Source organism: Salvelinus sp. IW2-2015, linkage group LG3 (genome assembly GCF_002910315.2).
Source record: "Salvelinus sp. IW2-2015 linkage group LG3, ASM291031v2, whole genome shotgun sequence".
NCBI classification, from domain to species: Eukaryota; Metazoa; Chordata; class Actinopteri; order Salmoniformes; family Salmonidae; genus Salvelinus; species Salvelinus sp. IW2-2015.
In genome coordinates, this window is record NC_036840.1 from 24190746 (window position 1) to 24208771 (window position 18026).

Sequence of the window (18026 nt, forward strand, 5' to 3'; positions counted from 1 at the left end):
GCACTGTAAAGGAAATAGGGGGCTATTTGGGACGCAATCACAGTCTGCTTTCACGGGAGTGATTTCCTTAGAGTGGTCACGACCCTGAGCTAGGGAGAGTTTATAATGGTTTACACAGTGGTTTTATGAGGTGAAGGTCTCTGTGTGGATGTGTTATTGTCACGTAGGCTGTCTCAGATGGCACCCTACAGATGTAGGATCTTAATTTGATCACCCTGTTGCAGGAGAACCTTCCTGCAAAGCAGGACATTTAAAACTTGTAGTGTATTTGAGGTTTAAAAAGGCTTCTCAAGTTTGTAATTTCCACGGTGAAATTTTTTCTTGCGAAACATTTATAAACTCCTACAAAAATGTCCATTAATTATAATCCACATAATAATTAAAATGTCCTGTTATTTCCCTGGTGTAGTAAACTGACTCAAATTAAAATTCTACATCTGTGTTCCCAATATAGCGCACTACTTTTAACCAGGGCTTCGGTCAGACTTGAGCTGACGAAACCGGTTCGATCAAGTCTGGGCCTGTGTGTCTAACAAGTGTTTACTCTTTCACAACCCCTCTCCCTCTCCACTCCTCCGTCAGACCTCAAGATGTTCCCAACTTCCCACACATTCAGGCTCTTGTGGGTTCTGGCAAGGGGTCGGGATAAGGGGACCTGGGGGACAAGCCGGTTGACAACGCCCTCGGCTGGTTCTTGTGTACAGCAGCTTGAGAACATGTCCCCCTCCCTCCGCTCCCTCTTTCCCCCCATTTAAGAGTACCCATCTCTCTCCCCCTCTTCCTCCCTCTCCTCTCGCTGTCCCTTCGGCTCCTTTTACTCCACAACTCTCTCTCCCGACCTCTTCTATCCTTGACGGTTCCTTTGTGGCATTGGAACAAATAGAACAGAAAACACAGATTACAAAACCATCAAACCATATAGGATCCTCCGAGCCACCTGACCACAAATACATGATGATACAACCAACCAACCAGTAAACCAAATAACTATTTACTAGAACAATGAACAAATTCATTGAACTATGTCCTAGAACTATGAGGTCAAATACCAATATCATACATGTGTTTTCTCTCTTGTCGCTTATTGACAACATAGGTCAAATCCCCTAGACCAGGTATTCCCAAACTGGGGTATGCGCAATGCCGTCGGGGGTACGCCACATAAAAATGTGATTTTTTTTTCTCTTTACATTTTCAAACAGTCCATTTATATTTTCCAAAGGGGCCATACATTTGGGTTAGTTTTTTTTTCTCGTTTCTCGCCTGAGTAGCCTCGTTTCACTGCCAAAAATCAAATTAAAACATGTAGTGTTCAGCGAAATAACACAATGTCAAATACAGGTAGCCTAGTCAAATAATTAACATCCAATCACATTAACCGTTACTCTCTTGCGGGAATTCCACTATGTAGCTGCTGCTCATGGTGGTATCTGTACTGATGGCGCAAATGCCATGACAGGGAGACATAGTGGAGTGGTAACGCGTGTGCAAGCAGTTGCTCCCGACACCACTTGGGTACACTGCAGCATCCACCGAGAAGCTCTTGCTGCCAAGGGAATGCCTGACAGCTTGAAAGACATTTTGGTTAATTTTGTTAAAGCAAGGCCKCTGAACTCTCGTGTATTTTCTGCACTATGCAATGATATGGGCAGCGACCATGTAACGCTTTTACAACATACAGGAGTGCGCTGGTTATCAAGGGGCAAAGTATTGACACGTTTTTTTTAAATTGAGAGACGAGCTTAAAGTTTTCTTCACTGACCATCATTTTCACTTGTCTGACAGCTTGCATGATGACAAGTTTCTCAAACGACTGGCCTACCTGAATGATCTGAATCTAGGATTACAGGGACTCTCCACAACTATAATCAATGTGCGGGATAAAATTGAGGCTATGATTAAGAAGTTGGAGCTCTTCTCTGTCTGCATTAACAAGGACAACACACAGGTCTTTCCATCATTGTAGGATTTTCTTTGTGCAAATAAACTCAAGCGTACGGACAGTGTCAAATGTGATATAGCGAAGCACCTGAGTGAGTTGGGTGCGCAATTACGCAGGTACTTTCTCAAAACGGATGACACAAACAACTGGATTCGTTATCCCTTTCATGCCTTGCCTCCAGTCCACTTACCAATATCTGAACAAGAGAGCCTCATTGAAATTGCAACAAGCGGTTCTGTGAAAATTGAATTTAATCAGAGGCCACTGTCATATTTCTGGATTGGTCTACACTCAAAAGTATCCTGCCTTGGCAAATTGCGCTATTAAGTCACTGATGCCCTTTGCAACCACGTACCTATGTGAGAATGGATTCTCGGCCCTCACTAGCATGAAAACTAAATACAGGCACAGACTGTGTGTGGAAAATGATTTAAGACTGAGACTCTCTCCAATACAACCCAGCATTGCAGTTATGTGCATCCTTTCAAGCACACCCTTCTCATTAACCTGTGATGAGTTCTTCACAATTTTCGATGAACAAATAACGTTTTATATGTAAGATGGTTAAATAAGAGCAAAATTATTGATTATTATTATTTGTACCCTGGTCCTATAAGAGCTCTTTGTCACTTCCCACAAGCCGGGTTGTGATAAAAACTCACTCATTCTTATGTTTAATAAATGTATTGTATACATACTATATCACATTTGACACTGTCCGTACGCTTGAGTTTATTTGCACAAAGAAAATCCTACAATGATGGAAAGACCTGTGTGTTGTCCAGCTCCAACACTTACATTGATGGCAAAAAAACTATTTGAGAGTCCGCTGACCCTGGTGCTAGAGGGGGTACGCAGCTGAAGATTGAATGTTTGAAGGGGTACGGAACAATAAAAAGTTTGGGAACCACTGCCCTAGAGAAAAGTAAAGTAGGAGGAAAGGAAGGAAGCAGAAAGAGAAAAAGTTGAAAGGACGATCTATATAGAGGCAAGGAAAGATAAACAAGGAGGGATCAAGAAACAGAAAAGATGAAATTATGTTTAAAAAAAAGAGAAAAGTCAAAAATAAAGATCAGAAGCAATCTTGTCCCTTTGTGTCTGCCATTTTGATCAAGGATATTTGATATGTGCAGCTAACTACATAGCTCAGTTATTATATGTTGTGTGTGTGTAGTAGGCGGTTGCTTGTGACCAGTTGAAACCAGTTCTGTTCTGCTCCTTTATGTCCGTCTGTGTTCTCGTCTGCTTCGAAGGGTCAATGGGGGAGTCTGTGTACTGTGAGGGGAGTGGGGGGGYTGTTTTGGGGCAAGGGGTTCAGTAGACCTGCTAAATAATGGGTTCTGCTCTGTTCCTTCATGTCTCTATCCACTGGGCACAGACATCATTTAAAAAGTCTAGTTTTGATTTAATTCAACGTGAAATCAACAAACAATTTCACCATGTCATTGGATTTAGGTGAAAAGTTGGGCGAAGAAAATACAACATTTCCTTACGTTGATGACTTTTTGAAAATCCCCTCCCCCCAAAAAATGGTTGATATGAAGTGGAAACATTAATTCAATCAGTTTTTGCCCAGTGGGTGTCTACTTCCTAGGGCCAGTGGGGGAGTCAGCGTACTGTGGAGGGAGTGGGAGGAGGGGGGGGGGGGGGGGGGGGTTCGGGAAAGAAGGGGTTCAATGCAAAATAATGAGTTACAGCAAGAGGTCTCGTCTTCACAATCCACTTACCACACTGGCCAATGCCTAATTGTTTATCCATTTCTCTATGTCTCTCTCATTCTGTTTGTGTGTGTGTCACATGAGCAGTGGCAGTCAAGGAATGCCCCTTTCCTTCCATCTCGTTCTTTTCCACTCTGTACCCCTCCCTCTCTGTTTTTCCATTTCCTTCCATCACTTTCTCCCCAGATTGTCGTACATCGTATTAAATAATCCAGCTACTGACATAGGGCCCCCATTGATTTATGTCTTCAGTAAGAGACCTGCGACCTCAGCCACCCAATCAAATCAAATTTTACTGGTCACATACACATGGTTAGCATATGTTAATGCGAGTGTAGCGAAATGCTTGTGCTTCTAGTTCTGACAATGCAGTAATATCTAACAAATTAACAACGACTACCTTATACACAACAATGTAAAAAGATGAATAAGAATATGTACATATAAATAGATGGCCGTGCGGCGTAGGCAGGATGCAGTAGATGGTACAGAATACAGTATACACATATGAGATGAGTAATGTAGGATATGTAAACATTATTCAAAAGTGGCATTATTTAAAGTGACTAGATACCTTTTATTAAATCCATTGATTAAAGTGGCCAGAGATTTGAGTCTGTATATTGGCAGCAGCCTCTATGTTAGTGATGGCTGTTTAACAGTCTGATGGCCTTGAGACTGAAAAACAGCTTGTGTCTCAGCTTTGATGTCAGTACAGGTGCCTCGCCTTCTGGATGATAGCGGGTGTGACTCGGGTGTGACTCGGTGGTCAGGCAGTGACTCGGGTGGTTGTTGTCCTTGAGGATCTTTTTGGCCTTCCTGTGACATCGGGTTCTGTAAGTGTCCTGGAGGGCAGGTAGTCGTCCCCCCCCCCCCCCCGGTGATGTGTTGTGCAGACCGCACTACCCTCTGGAAGACTTGCCATTGAGGGCGGTGCAGTTTCCGTACCAAGCGGTAATACAGCCCGACAGGATGCTCTCGATTGCGCATCTGTAAAAGTTTGTGAGTTTTTTTGGTGAAATTTCTTCAGCCTCCTGATGTTGAAGAGGCGCTGTTGCGCCTTCATCACCACACTGTCTGTGTGGGTGGACCATTTCAGTTTGTCCGTGATGTGTACGCCGAGGAACTTAAAACTTTCCACCTTCTCCACTACTGTCCTGTCGATGTGGATAGGGGGGGGTGCTCCCTCTGCTGTTRCCTGAAGTCCACAATCATCTCCTTTGTTTTATTGACGTTGAGTGAGGTTCTTTTCCTGACACCACACTCTGAGGTCCCTCACCTCCTCCCTGTAGGCAGCTCTCATGGGTGAACAAGGAGTACAAGAGAAGGCTGAGAATGCACCCTTGTGGGGCCCCAGTGTTGAGGATCAGCGGGGTGGAGATGTTGTTTCCTACCTTCACTACCTGGGGGCGACCCGTCAGGAAGTCCAGGACCCAGTTGCACAGGGCGGGGTCGAGACCCAGGGATTCAAGCTTAATAACGAGTTTGGAGGGTACTATGGTGTTAAATGCTGAGCTGTAGTCAATGAACAGCATTCTTACATAAGTATTCCTCTTGTCCAGATGGGATAGGGCAGTGTGCAGTGTGATGGCGATTGCGTTGTCTGTGGACCTATTGGGGAGGTAAGCAAATTGGAGTGGGTCTAGGGTACCAGGTATGGTGGCCATCTTGAAGCATGTGCGGACAGCAGACTGGGATAGGGATTGATTGAATATGTCCGTAAACACACCAGCCAGCTGGTCTGCACATGCTCTGATGTCGCGGCTAGGGATGCCGTCTGGGCCGGCAGCCTTGCGAGGGTTAACACGTTTAAATGTTTTACTCACATTGTCCATGGAGAAGGAGAACCCACAGGCTTTGGTAGCGGGCCYTGTCAGTGGCACTGTATTGTCCTCAAAGCGAGCAAAGAAGTTGTTTAATTTGTCTGGGAGCAAGACAATCCGTGATTGACTGTAGACCCTGCCACATACCTGCCACATACGTCTCGTGTTTGAGCCGTTGAATTGCGACTATACTTTGTCTCTATACTGACGCTTTGCTTGTTTGATTGCTTTGCGGAGGGAATAACTACACTGTTTGTATTCGGTCATTTTTCCAGTCGCCTTGCCATGATTAAGAGRGGTGGTTCGCGCTTTCAGTTTTGCGCGAATGCTGCCATCAATCCACGGTTTCTGGTTAGGGGAGGTTTTAATAGTCGCAGTGGGTACAACATCACCGATGCACTTGCTAATAAACTCGCTCACCGAGTCAGAGTATAAGTCAATGTTGTTGTCTGAGGTTACCCGGAACATATCCCTGTCCACGTGATCGAAGCAATCTTGAAGCGTGGAATCCGATRGGTCAGACCAGCGTTGAATAGAACTGAGCACGGGCGTTTCCTGTTTTAGTTTCTGCCTATAGGATGGGAGCAACAAAATGGAGTCATGGTCAGATTTGCCGAAGGGAGGGCAAGGGAGCGCTTTGTATGCATTGCGGAAGTTAGAGTAGCAATGGTCCAGAATGCTACCAGCTCGTGTCGCGCATTCGATATGCTGAAAGAATTTGGGAAGCCTTGTTCTCAGATTAGCTTTGTTAAAATCACCAGCTACAATAAATGCAACCTCAGGATATATGGTTTCCAGTTTACATAGAGTCCAGTGAAACTCTTTCAGGGACGTTGAGATACCTGCTTGGGGGGAGGATATATATGGCTGTGACTATAATCGAAGAGAATTCTCTTGAGAGATAATGCGGTCGGCATTTGATTGTAAGGAATTCTAGGTCAGGTGAACAAAAGGACTTGAGTTCCTGTATGTTTTTATGATTAAACCATGAGTTGTTAATCATAAGGCATACACCCACGCCCTTCTTACCAGATAGATGTTTGTTTCTGTCGGCGCGATGCGTGAAGAAACCGGGTGGCTGTACCGACTCTGACAACATATCCCGAGTGAGCCATATTTACGTGAAACAGAGAATGTTACAATCGCTGATGTCTCTCTGGAAGGCAACTCGTGCCCTAATTTCGTCCATCTTGTTGTCTAGAGATTGGACATTGGCGAGTAATATGCTCGGAAGCGGTGGATGGTGTGCTCGCCTTCTAAGTCTGACCATGAGGCCGCTCCGTCTGCCTCTCCTGCGGCGACCGCGTTGTTTTGGGTCGGCCTCTGGGATTAGATCCCATGCCCAGGGTGGAGGTCCGAACAAAGGATCTGCTTCGGGAAAGTCYTATTCCTGGTCGTAATGATGGTAAGTTGACGTTGCTTTTATATCCAATAGTTCTTCCCGGCTGTATGTAGTAACACTTGAGATTTTCTGGGGTAACAAAGTAAGAAATAATACATAAAAATAAAATAAAAATTACTGCATAGTTTCCTAAGGACCTGAAGCGCCAGGAGTGTCGGCGCCAGGAGTGTTTCGCTGTGTTCCAGTTCCATACCACTACAATGGACATATCGCATGGGTTCACCTAGTAAGTGGACATTGGAACGTAGCCTTGCTCACAGGCTTTTCCAGGGGTCGTTTTGGGTTTCAGCACCCCTAGTGAGCCCATCTCTCTCTCTGGTTACAGCTGAAGAATGTGCAMTATTCCCCCCTATCAGTCTGTCATGCACACAGTGGTCTCTCTGTCTGCTTGTTTTTGTCTTGAGAACATAATCTATATTTATCCCCTTATAGTGCTACTAAGGGTGTTTATCTGGAAAGTTAGGTAACAATTACAACAAAGCCACTCGATGGCAAAAAAAAATATTGCTTAACCGGATCTTGCTCGATTACTACATGAAAGCAACTCACTCCTGCCCCAGACAGTCAGTTTTTCCCGCTGTAGTTCTTACCGTCACCACAGGGTTCACTGTGACCTCTGACCTACCCCTGACACACAATCCTGGTAGTTCTGGGTGTCTGTATCTAAGTAACCTAATGTAGCAGGCGTCAAATAAATGCCTGAGCGGTTTCGGCAAAATCCGGAAGCATCCGGTTCAGACTTCACCTCTTCTCAACTGAAAACCGGATGCTTCCAGTTTCCTCCGGCCCCGCTGAGGGTGGTGTCTAACGGAACTAATGAAAAGTTCTCTCTTGCTCTATCTTTCGCTCTACCTCCTCTCTCTATAGCCCTCCTTTCCCTCTCAGACTGTCATCAGATAAGACCTCGTGTTACTTTGCTACTCGATCATAGCCCCTCGCACATGTACATGTCAATGTACCTCTTCAGTGTCATGGTCTACTTTCTTAATCCCTTGCCGGTGCTCAAATGGACTGCTTTCCTTCTCTCAAGAATCTCAAGGGGGGGAAGACCCCTGCTTGTTTTATGTTTGTATACATGAGGCATGATGAGGTCTGCTCTGTAGCAATAGAAATGCACTATCTGAAGTTCACATGCATCACACACTGCAAAAATACTATGCATTAAATTGACCAAACGTAATCATTTGTATGGGGGTATGGAGGCCATTGGCTCAACTTACCTCAAAGCACCTTAGCTCACAGAGCTACAAGGATTCACTTTCAGGAAACCTATAACACAAATTCATTTAACTTTGTGAAAATCCAGTAGTTTTTTTTGCCTAACTTACCACTTTTCCCCCCCATGTGGTTTCTTCCTTTACAGACTCCATGAAATTATTACCTCTTCCTAAATATTTGGTCATTATTAATATGTGTAGGGTTTCCTAGAAACAAGGGGTGGCTCAACATACCCCACTCTCCCCTACAGTTTTGGTGCTTTACCAAGGGATCGTTCTTATAGTTCATTTGTTGTTTTCCATGATGTTACTCTGGGTTAAATTGGGTTAAGATTTTGGTACTGGAAGAGAACCGTTCAGTTGTCTGCCTTCTTCATGAACTGTTGGCCAGTATTGAATTACCAATACCCAGATCATGAAAACTTCATGACAAAAAGATTTAATAAACAATAATAGGGTTTATTGCTTATTTTTACTATTCTGACTTATTGGATTAAACTAAAGACACAAAAGATAAATGTGAAAGAAATGTTTGCTAAAAGGAAATAAAGAATGGAAAATAACTTAACCAACTCCGAGGAATCCTCAGATGACGTACTGTATGATGTTTCCATGGAAAGTCTCGATACAGAAGTTCCCTCTCTCATTGTTGTCAATAATTCATATAAAAGTCAAATAATAATTGAACAAACTGGCAGTGGGCAGCCAACACATGAAACGACGCAGGAGGTACAACTATGACAAGAGTATTGAATTATTTAAGAATTACATCGACTATGATTCATATGGCATATTGTGCCTTGATTTGAACACAGTATCAAAAGGTAAACAATATGCTTTAATCCCAAAAGGAACTGTTCCTGGCAGGTAGGCAGTTGTGTGAAGCTGTATTAGGTACTTTAGTCCAGGTATGTCATCTGGAACAGGCTGTGGCATGTTTGAGAGTGAGAGTCCCACTGGCATCACCTTGAAAATATAAAAACAGAAAGAAAAGAATGATACATCCAAAAATCACTTTTTGACAAGGCTACCTCAGATTCTTGTGATGTAGGAAGAGCTATTATTAATATATTGTAACCATTGTTAATGTTTGATATTTTATGCATTACTGACAAAATACAATAACTCCCCATGAGTTAATGTAAAGGAATGTACGTCACGAGTCGACAATAGGAAGCGTGCCGTGTGAATGAAGGCACACAACGTGATCATGTACGGGACCCGTGTGTGTGTGTAAACCTCTTCCTGTATGTTCAACCAGGAGCTAATCTCAGCATGATCTTCAACCAACCACTGATTTACCCATTGATTTAATAATTGTACCCTGAATTTCACTAAGTTGGCCTTTATGTCTAAGAAACGTTCTTTACAACTTCAATCTATTAGGCCTATGCATCGTGTCTGGTCATCAGACGATACTCCGGTAATAATACCTTGTTAGTGGCATGTGTGGCTTGTTTTCACATTACCCTGAAAATATTCYTATATTATTCTAATTGTGACCCTAACATTATTACTTTTGTGCAGAAACGAGTCAGTCAACCATAGAATTAGAATGTTGTCTAATTAATCAATATTCTACTTTATTCTAATTATATGGAGTCAACATTTGTTTACATCTCGGCACACAGATCCAAATCTTGCATGCTGGTTGACATGACCTGGATGCCACAGAGGATGAGTCGCAAACTTGAATGTTGTGAAAATTCTGTGCAACTTCGAGGCACTTTAAGTTACAGTGTTAACAGTGGCTAAGTAGGCTACTGTGGCTATCATAATGTAGGCCTACAAGAGAGGCCTTCCATTGAAAACAACGGAGAAAATGCATCCTATAACGTTTTAACATGGAAATAGCTGTTCTATCGTTCCGCCTACAGTGGCAGCCAGTGTGTGGTGTTGAATGTAGGCCTACATTCCATGAGAATGAAAACAAACATGCAGGGCTTGACATTAACCTGTTTATCCACTTATCCTTCAGAAAAGGAGGTGACTAAAAATGTGTTGTTTGATGCAAGAAACCACTTCACAAAATACATGATTATTCCCATACTATTATTGCAGAGAATCAGACACATTATGCTACCCTCTGCCTATTGGCTATTTAGCTCATTCAAGCCTCTCAAAATACAACCCTACCCCTTTAAGACAAAAGAAAAGCTCTTTAACCGACTAGCTTTTGAAATATGTCTAGAAACGTACATGTTTRGTGCTCTTGTAGGAAGCAATCACTCCCCTGTTGCTGACTACAAATGATCTATAACTAGGCTAATAACTAACTAACTAGCAAAGGATATTAACAAAAATGTGCACACGTATACATGCAGCTCTCGCTTTGATCTCAAAACAAGCGCATCGACACACAATCGCTCATGCTGTAAACAGTCCAGTTCAAAGTAAATGTCACAGATTCATATATGGCAATGGTCTAGTTGCATATAGGTCTACTGCAGCTCTGTTTATGCCGCACCGGTCTGTGTTGAGTACGGGCTGAGCCGTGCGTGTCAACGCAACAGAACCCTACTCTAATGCGTTCTGCCTACAACAAAATAGTTTGTTTTGTTCAGGTATGTTGCATTGTGTTAAATTTGAGGTAAGCTATATAAATCACACTGGTAACAGATTCGTTGTATTACTTGTGAGGCACAGCCGAGTGAGCATACATTTAAATAATTCGCTTTTTAATTGTATTTTACTGGGCTGAAGGTGCCTGCATCTGATGGTCAGTCTCAGCGGGGAGAGAGAGCAGCAGATGGAGTGTCCGCCTCAACGTCCCTCTGCCAAATAGCTACCTGGACTATCCGCATTGACCATTATTGCACWAACTTTTGTGACTCATCACATACGCTGCTGCTACTGTTTATTGTCTATCCTGTTGCCTAGACACTTTATTCCTAGTTATATGTACATATCTACCTCAATTACCTGGTATCCCTGCACATGGCCTCGGTACTGGTACCCCGTGTACAGTTGTGGCCAAAAGTTGAGTGACACAAATATTAATTTTCACAAAGTCTGCTGCCTCAGTTTGTATGATGGCAATTTGCATATACTCCAGAATGTTATGAAAAGTGATCAAATGAATTGCAATTAATTGCAAAGTCCCTCTTTGCCATGCAAATGAACTGAATTCCCCCCCAAAAAGTTCCACTGCATTTCAGCCCTGCCACAAAAGGACCAGCTGACATCATGTCAGTGATTCTCTCGTTAACACAGYTGTGAGTGTTGACGAGGACAAGGCTGGAGATTACTCTGTCATGCTGATTGAGTTCGAATAACAGACTGGAAGCTTCAAAAGGAGGGTGGTGCTCGGAATCATTGTTCTTCCTCTGTTAATAATGGTTACCTGCAAGGAAACACGTGCCGTCATCATTGCTTTGCACAAAAAGGGCTTCACAGGCAAGGATATTGCTGCCAGTAAGATTGCACCTAAATCAACCATTTATCGGATCATCAAGAACTTCAAGGAGAGCGGTTCAATTGTTGRGAAGGCTTCAGGGCGCCCAAGAAAGTCCAGCAAGCGCCTGGACCGTCTCCTAACGTTGATTCAGCTGCGGGATCGGGGCACCACCAGTACAGAGCTTGCTCAGGAATGGCAGCAGGCAGGTGTGAGTGCATCTGCACGCACAGTGAGGCGAAGACTTTGAGGGTGGCCTGGTGTCAAGAAGGGCAGCAAAGAAGCCACTTCGAGGAAAAACATCAGGGACAGACTGATATTCTGGAAAAGGTACAGGGATTGGACTGCTGAGGACTGAGGTAAAGTCATTTTATCGGATGAATCCCCTTTCCGATTGTTTGGGGCATCTGGAAAACAACTTGTCCGGAGAAGAAAAGGTGAGCGCTACCATCAGTCCTGTGTCATGCCAACAGTAAAGCATCCTGAGACCATTCATGTGTGGGGTTGCTTCTCAGCCAAGGGAGTGGGCTCACTCCCAATTTTGCCTAAGAACACAGCCATGAATAAAGAATGGTACCAACACATCCTCCGAGAGCAACTTCTCTCAACCATCCAGGAACAGTTTGGTGATGAACAATGCCTTTTCCAGCATGATGGAGCACCTTYCCATACGGCAAAAGTGATAACTAAGTGGCTCGGGGAACAAAACATCAATATTTTGGGTCCATGGCCAGGAAACTCCCCAGACCTTAATCCCATTGAGAATTTGTGGTCAATCCTCAAGAGGAGGGTGGACAAACAAAAACCCACAAACTCCAAGCATTGATTATGCAAGAATGGGCTGCCATCAGTCAGGATGTGGTTAATTGAAGTTAATTGACAGCATGCCAGGGCGGATTGCAGAGGTCTTGAAAAAGAAGGGTCAACACTGCAAATATTGACTCTTTGCATCAACTTCATATAATTGTCAATAAAAGCCTTTGACACGTAAGAAATGCTTGTAATTATACTTCAGTATTCCATAGTAACATCTGACAAAAATATCTAAAGACACTGAGGCAGCAGACTGTGGAAATTAATATTTGTGTCATTCTCAAAACTTTTGGCCACGACTGTATATAGCCATGTTATCGTGCCTCATTGCATTTATTATTACCTTTATATTAATTKTCTTTCTCTGTAAGTACGCCTTTCACTGTTAGTCATCACCTGCTGTTTACGAAGCATGTGACGAATAAAATGTGTTTGATTTGTTGTATTTCCTTACCAAACTGGTGCCAGTTTAGCCTGGGTACCAGTCTTTTAAGCTAACATTCCAGTCATTGTAGCCTACTCCGTGTCGAGTACAGGTAGTGGAACGTTAGTTAAAAAATAAACTAATAAAACACTGGTACACGGACTAGTACAAACGCGGCTCTGTTCGATTTAATCTTTGAGAGATACGTTTTTGAAATCACAATGCATCCTGGGAGTGGAAGACAAATAAAGTGGAGGGAGGAAGTACAAGTGGTTCCCCAGTAATAAAAATGGTCAACCATTAAATCCTTACTTCAAGCTGCAATAATATCATAACTGCTTCTTCCAAAATTATTGCCACCTTTGATTTTTTTTTTTTACTCTTTATAAAATAAATACTACAAATACTGAGCTATATTGTATACTAAAAGAACACAATTTTGTACAAATACAATTGCGCCGAGAAAACATTTTTTACAAATAATTTACAAAAAAATCTAAAGAGGAAAACGGCACTTAGTCTTTTTCTATGTTTTATGAGATTGAAGTACACGTTGGAGGGATCTTAGCKTTATGGGACTGCCCTTTTCAATTCAAACCACAGATTCTCAATGTTAAATGTTTTATTTGGGTCCTCTACCAGGCAAGTTTACCACTGTTTCAGAGTTTTTAAAACTTCAATTGTTGCCCTAAAAGTGGTATGTTTATTTTWATTTTTTATATATTTGTTGTACCTGATTTATGAAAGGTAACAACCATTTTGCCTCTTCATTTGGGAGTTTTGTCTTTCCCAATGGTGATGAATAATAAATGTTACCTCATTTTATACCCCAGTGAAACAGGAAGCCATGAAAGTCCAAAATACAGTTCCTAAAACTGAGATTAATTAAAAGTAGAATGTTAATGCAGGTTAAATGTTGTTTGATTTTACTTATAAGAATCATTAGGGGTGCCAATAATTTGACACCCATTTTTTTTTGTCAAAGAAYATGTCTTTGAGCAATTATTTTTGTATAAAATAATAATTTTGCATAGCCAATTATCCAAATGGTTCTACCTAGATAGGTAGGTAGAACTGCACAATTGAACTTGAGTCATCTAGGAATGTCCACTTGGTGGCGACAGAGTTCCATCTCCTGGGTTGAGTCTGTCTGAACGTTGACTGCTGGCGTGTCATGATCATTGTGATATTCAAGCGATACTATCATCTCCACAAATCAGACTGTARAGCTTGTTTTTCCCAACACGTAGGTAATTTGTTTTCCAAATGGAACTCTGTCGCCACCAAGTGGACATTCATAGATGACCCCAGTTCAATTGTGCAGTTCTACCTACCTATCTCCGTAGAACCATTTGGATATGCATCTCACGTGTTTCTAATTCAGAGGCAATGACGAAAATCAGTTAACACATTGCAAGGTACCCTTAGTTCTAGCATGGTGCTTTCTCGAAGTTGCTCGCCTAAACTTACTGCAGGCCAAACTGTAAAGATGGTGCATTTGGCTGTACAATTCGACTAGGGGAGGGGTATTGAGTCCTGGCTTTACAAATGATAAACATTACCAAACATTGTATTTCAGAATGTAGGCCAACTCATACCATACTCAGTCACGACGTAAAGTTCAGTAAAGTTCATCTTCAGTCTCGTGCACTTTAAATACCAAAGGCTAGGCCCTACTTACTTGGTTTGTGTGTTGTGGTGGAATCTGTGATGCAGACCCCCGTCAATGGCCYTGAACTTTCAAGGTTCTCATTTGAACCCCTTCAACAAACAAAACAACTCCACGGCATAATCTTCTGTCGTATCTTATACGCATATTCATCAAAATATTCCATGTAAATAGTTCCGTAATTGTTGGAGAGGGTCAACAGCACTGCATGCGACGAAAAAACAATATATCCAGCGAGGAAAGATACTTTTGTAACAAGCTGATTGCRGCGCCTGATTCCAGGCTTGCGAAATTAACACCCTGGGGTATGCAAACGAGAGATGAAAACCTGTGTGTGGTGGTAGGTAATTAGAGACCTTCTAAATTCCCAAGTGAACTAAAGACTATTTTGTGATCTCAACTCAGTGGGAAATGAATATGTATTATTATTTGGCTGCAAGGAATATACACTTTTATTTTGGGCTTTTATGAACATGCCGTAATATAATGTAGTATTTGTTATTTTCTCGTGACCCACTTTTATTTGTATTTTTTTTTGTGTGAGGGGTTCAAACAACCATCTTTATTTAGTTTCAGTTTTTTTWATCAAATGGTGGCGGGTGATTTTAGCCCTATCCTGTGTTCGTTGTTGGTGGTAGTGCATCTTCATAACTCACTGAGAATACATTTGTGATTGTAAAATAAACGTGATTTAAAAAAAATATATACAAGTAGCCGCTAACGTTTTGATCACATTCACCGTGTTGCATCACTAGCAGGGAAGATACCATGATCAAGAAGGTGGTTAACCCATGGCGACGCTCAGCCATTGCATTCTGGCTGTTTTTTTTTTAGTTAACTAGGAGTCAGTTAAGAACAAATTCTTATTTTACAATGATGGCCTACCCTGGCGAAACCCTCCCCTAACCCAGATGACTCTGGGCCAATTGTGCACCGCCCTAAGGGACTCCCGATCACAGCCGGTTGTGATGCAGCCTGGGATCAAACCAGGGTCTGAAGTGATACCTCTAGCACCAAGATGCAGTGCCTTAGCCCGTTGCGCCACTCGATGACCCCTGCGAATTCCCCAAATGTGGAAATGTATACATAACCACAATGAACACTGTTTTTTAAAATCAACAACATAGCTCAGGCAGTAGGAAGCTCTCTCATCCATTTATATGCAGATGATACAGTCTTACACTCAGCTGGCCCCTCCCCGGATTTTGTTTTAAACGCTCTACAACAAAGCTTTCTTAGTGTCCAACAAGTTCTCTGCCCTTAACCTTGTTCTGAACACCTCCAAAACAAATGTCATGTGGTTTGGTAAGAAGAATGTCCCTCGCCCCACAGGTGTGATTACTACCTCTGAGAGTTTAGTGCTTGAGGTAGCCACCTCATATAAGTACTTGGGAGTATGGCTAGACGGTACACTGTCCTTCTCTCAGCACATATCAAAGCTGCAGGCTAAAGTTACATTTAGACTTGGTTTCCTCTATCGTAATCACTCCTCTTTCACCCCAGCTACCAAACTAACCCTGGATCAGATGACCATCCTACCCATGCTAGATTACGGAAACGTGATTTATAGATCTGCAGGTAAGGGTGATCTCGGCTACTGGTTGATGCTTATTTATAAAACCCTCTTAGGCCTCACTCCCCCCATCTGAGATATCTACTGCAGCCCTCATCCTCCACATACAACACCCGTTCTGCCAGTCACATCCCTGGGTCGCTCCTCTTTTCAGTTCGCTGCAGCTAGCGACTGGAACGAGCTGCAACAAACACMCAAACTGGACAGTTTTATCTCAATCTCTTCATTCAAAGACTCAATCATGGACACTCTTACTGACAGTTGTGGCTGCTTTGTGTGATGTATTGTTGTCTCTACCTTCTTGCCCTTTGTGCTGTTGTCTGTGTCCAATAATGTTTGTACCCTGTTCCGTGCTGCTACCATGTTGTGTTGCTACCATGCTACTCTGTTGTCTTAGGTCTCTCTTTGTGTAGTGTTGTGTTGTCTCTCTTGTCCTATATTTTTATTTWATTTATTTTTATTTTGAATCCCCATCCCCGCAGGAGACCTTTTGCCTTTCGGTAGGTCGTCWTTGTAAATAAGAATTTGTTCTTAACTGACTTGCCTAGTTAAATAAAGGTTAAAAATAATAATAATTTTAAAAAATGAAACAGACTCAAACTGATTCCAAATAGACTATATTTGAAAAAAGGAAATACACAAGAAACAGTAGCAGTCATAAACCATAGTCAACTAAATGTACAAAACTCTACTGAAGGTCCTTCATGGTGGATAAATGCTTAAAGATACTGTGTTGAATCAATGTTAATAATATATTTGATGTCAACACATGGCAGTGATATTATGTCCTTTAATACAATGTCCAGTGTTTGACTGGAGAAACAACATTTTGCCTGCCGTGTGGTTGAGACGTTTGCTGTTGATGACTTGTTCTCCATCTTGCCCTCTAACTCTAGAACAGTGTAAAAAATCCTGCTCCTCTTTGGTCTGCTATAACGTTTTCTCACAGTAAACCACACATGTTGACAGGTAACTTTTACATGAAATTGGTTGTATAAAACGTGGTAGTGTGAAGGAGGTTACTTTGGTTGAACTCCAGAGGAATGGTTTACTTTGTTCTTTAAACTGTGGCACCTATACTGAAGCCTTCCCAGATAAGAGTTTGGCTGCTGTGGTTGTTCTCCTCCTTCTCTTCCTCCTCCTCCTCCTCCCTTCTCGCCATTCTTCCCTCCTTTCATCCTGTCTCCCTCCTCATCATGGCTCTCCCTTTCCCTCCACGCGCTCCCTTCTCTTCCTCACCCGTTCTTTCTCTCTCCCTCTCTTTCTTCCTCTTTCTGTGTCTCTCTCGCTCATCCTCGCTCCCTCCCCCTATACATAGATCTTGACACTACCTTCACATCGCTCCCACTCCCCACCCTCTCCCCCTCCCCCTCACACCCAGACCTTACCCTTCCCTCCTCCCTCCCCTCCAGCGCCACTGCCTCCACAGCAGCCCCCTCCCAGGCCAGGGTGCTGTGTGGCGGGCAGGTTCTTGTAGATAGCCCTGGAGTATGGTATGAAGCAGAGCCCCAGTTGGAGGTGGCGGGCCAGGCGGCAGTAGGCGGCCAGAGCCAGGACCAGGAGGGGTGTGACCAGGAGGAAACCCACAACCAGGAGGGCCACACAGCCACCGTCATTCAGCAGGTCCGAGCAGTAGCGGGACGTCCCATGAGGGCGCACCTGGGGAGAGGGACACGGGTCGTATTTTTCCTGATTGTTTGTGTTACTTACTGTTTTTCACATGACCGTAAGAATGTTGCACTCAAAACGAAGAGATTGACAATGTCCCTGTGACTGTAAAATGACATGAATAATGCATTGTAAATGCATTGGTCTCACACGTTGCTATAACAAGGTAGTTTCTAACAAGCTAAAGCTAATGAGGCTTTCTGTTAGTGTCTTCAGAACAGATGGAGACGGTTGGTTTCAGCGCCCGTGATCCGGACAAGCGAAGGATGGAGGAATCAAGGGGGAGATGCAGGGAGACGATGATGTGCCCCTGGTAGTGTGTGTCTGAGGTGAGGCTAGACCAGTACAGATAGACTTCTGAGACACCCGCCCCAACACCACAA

At 43.0% G+C, this 18026-nt stretch overlaps 1 long non-coding RNA gene across 1 annotated transcript; it reads right to left on the reverse strand.

Moving 5' to 3' along the window:
- Window positions 1-774: 774 nt before the first annotated feature.
- LOC139029456 (uncharacterized) lies at window positions 775-14723 on the reverse strand. The gene is made up of 3 exons (XR_011481776.1): window positions 14415-14723; window positions 8106-9068; window positions 775-860 (listed from the first exon to the last, which is right to left on the reverse strand). It is a non-coding gene; the product is annotated as an uncharacterized lncRNA (long non-coding RNA).
- Window positions 14724-18026: the final 3303 nt, after the last annotated feature.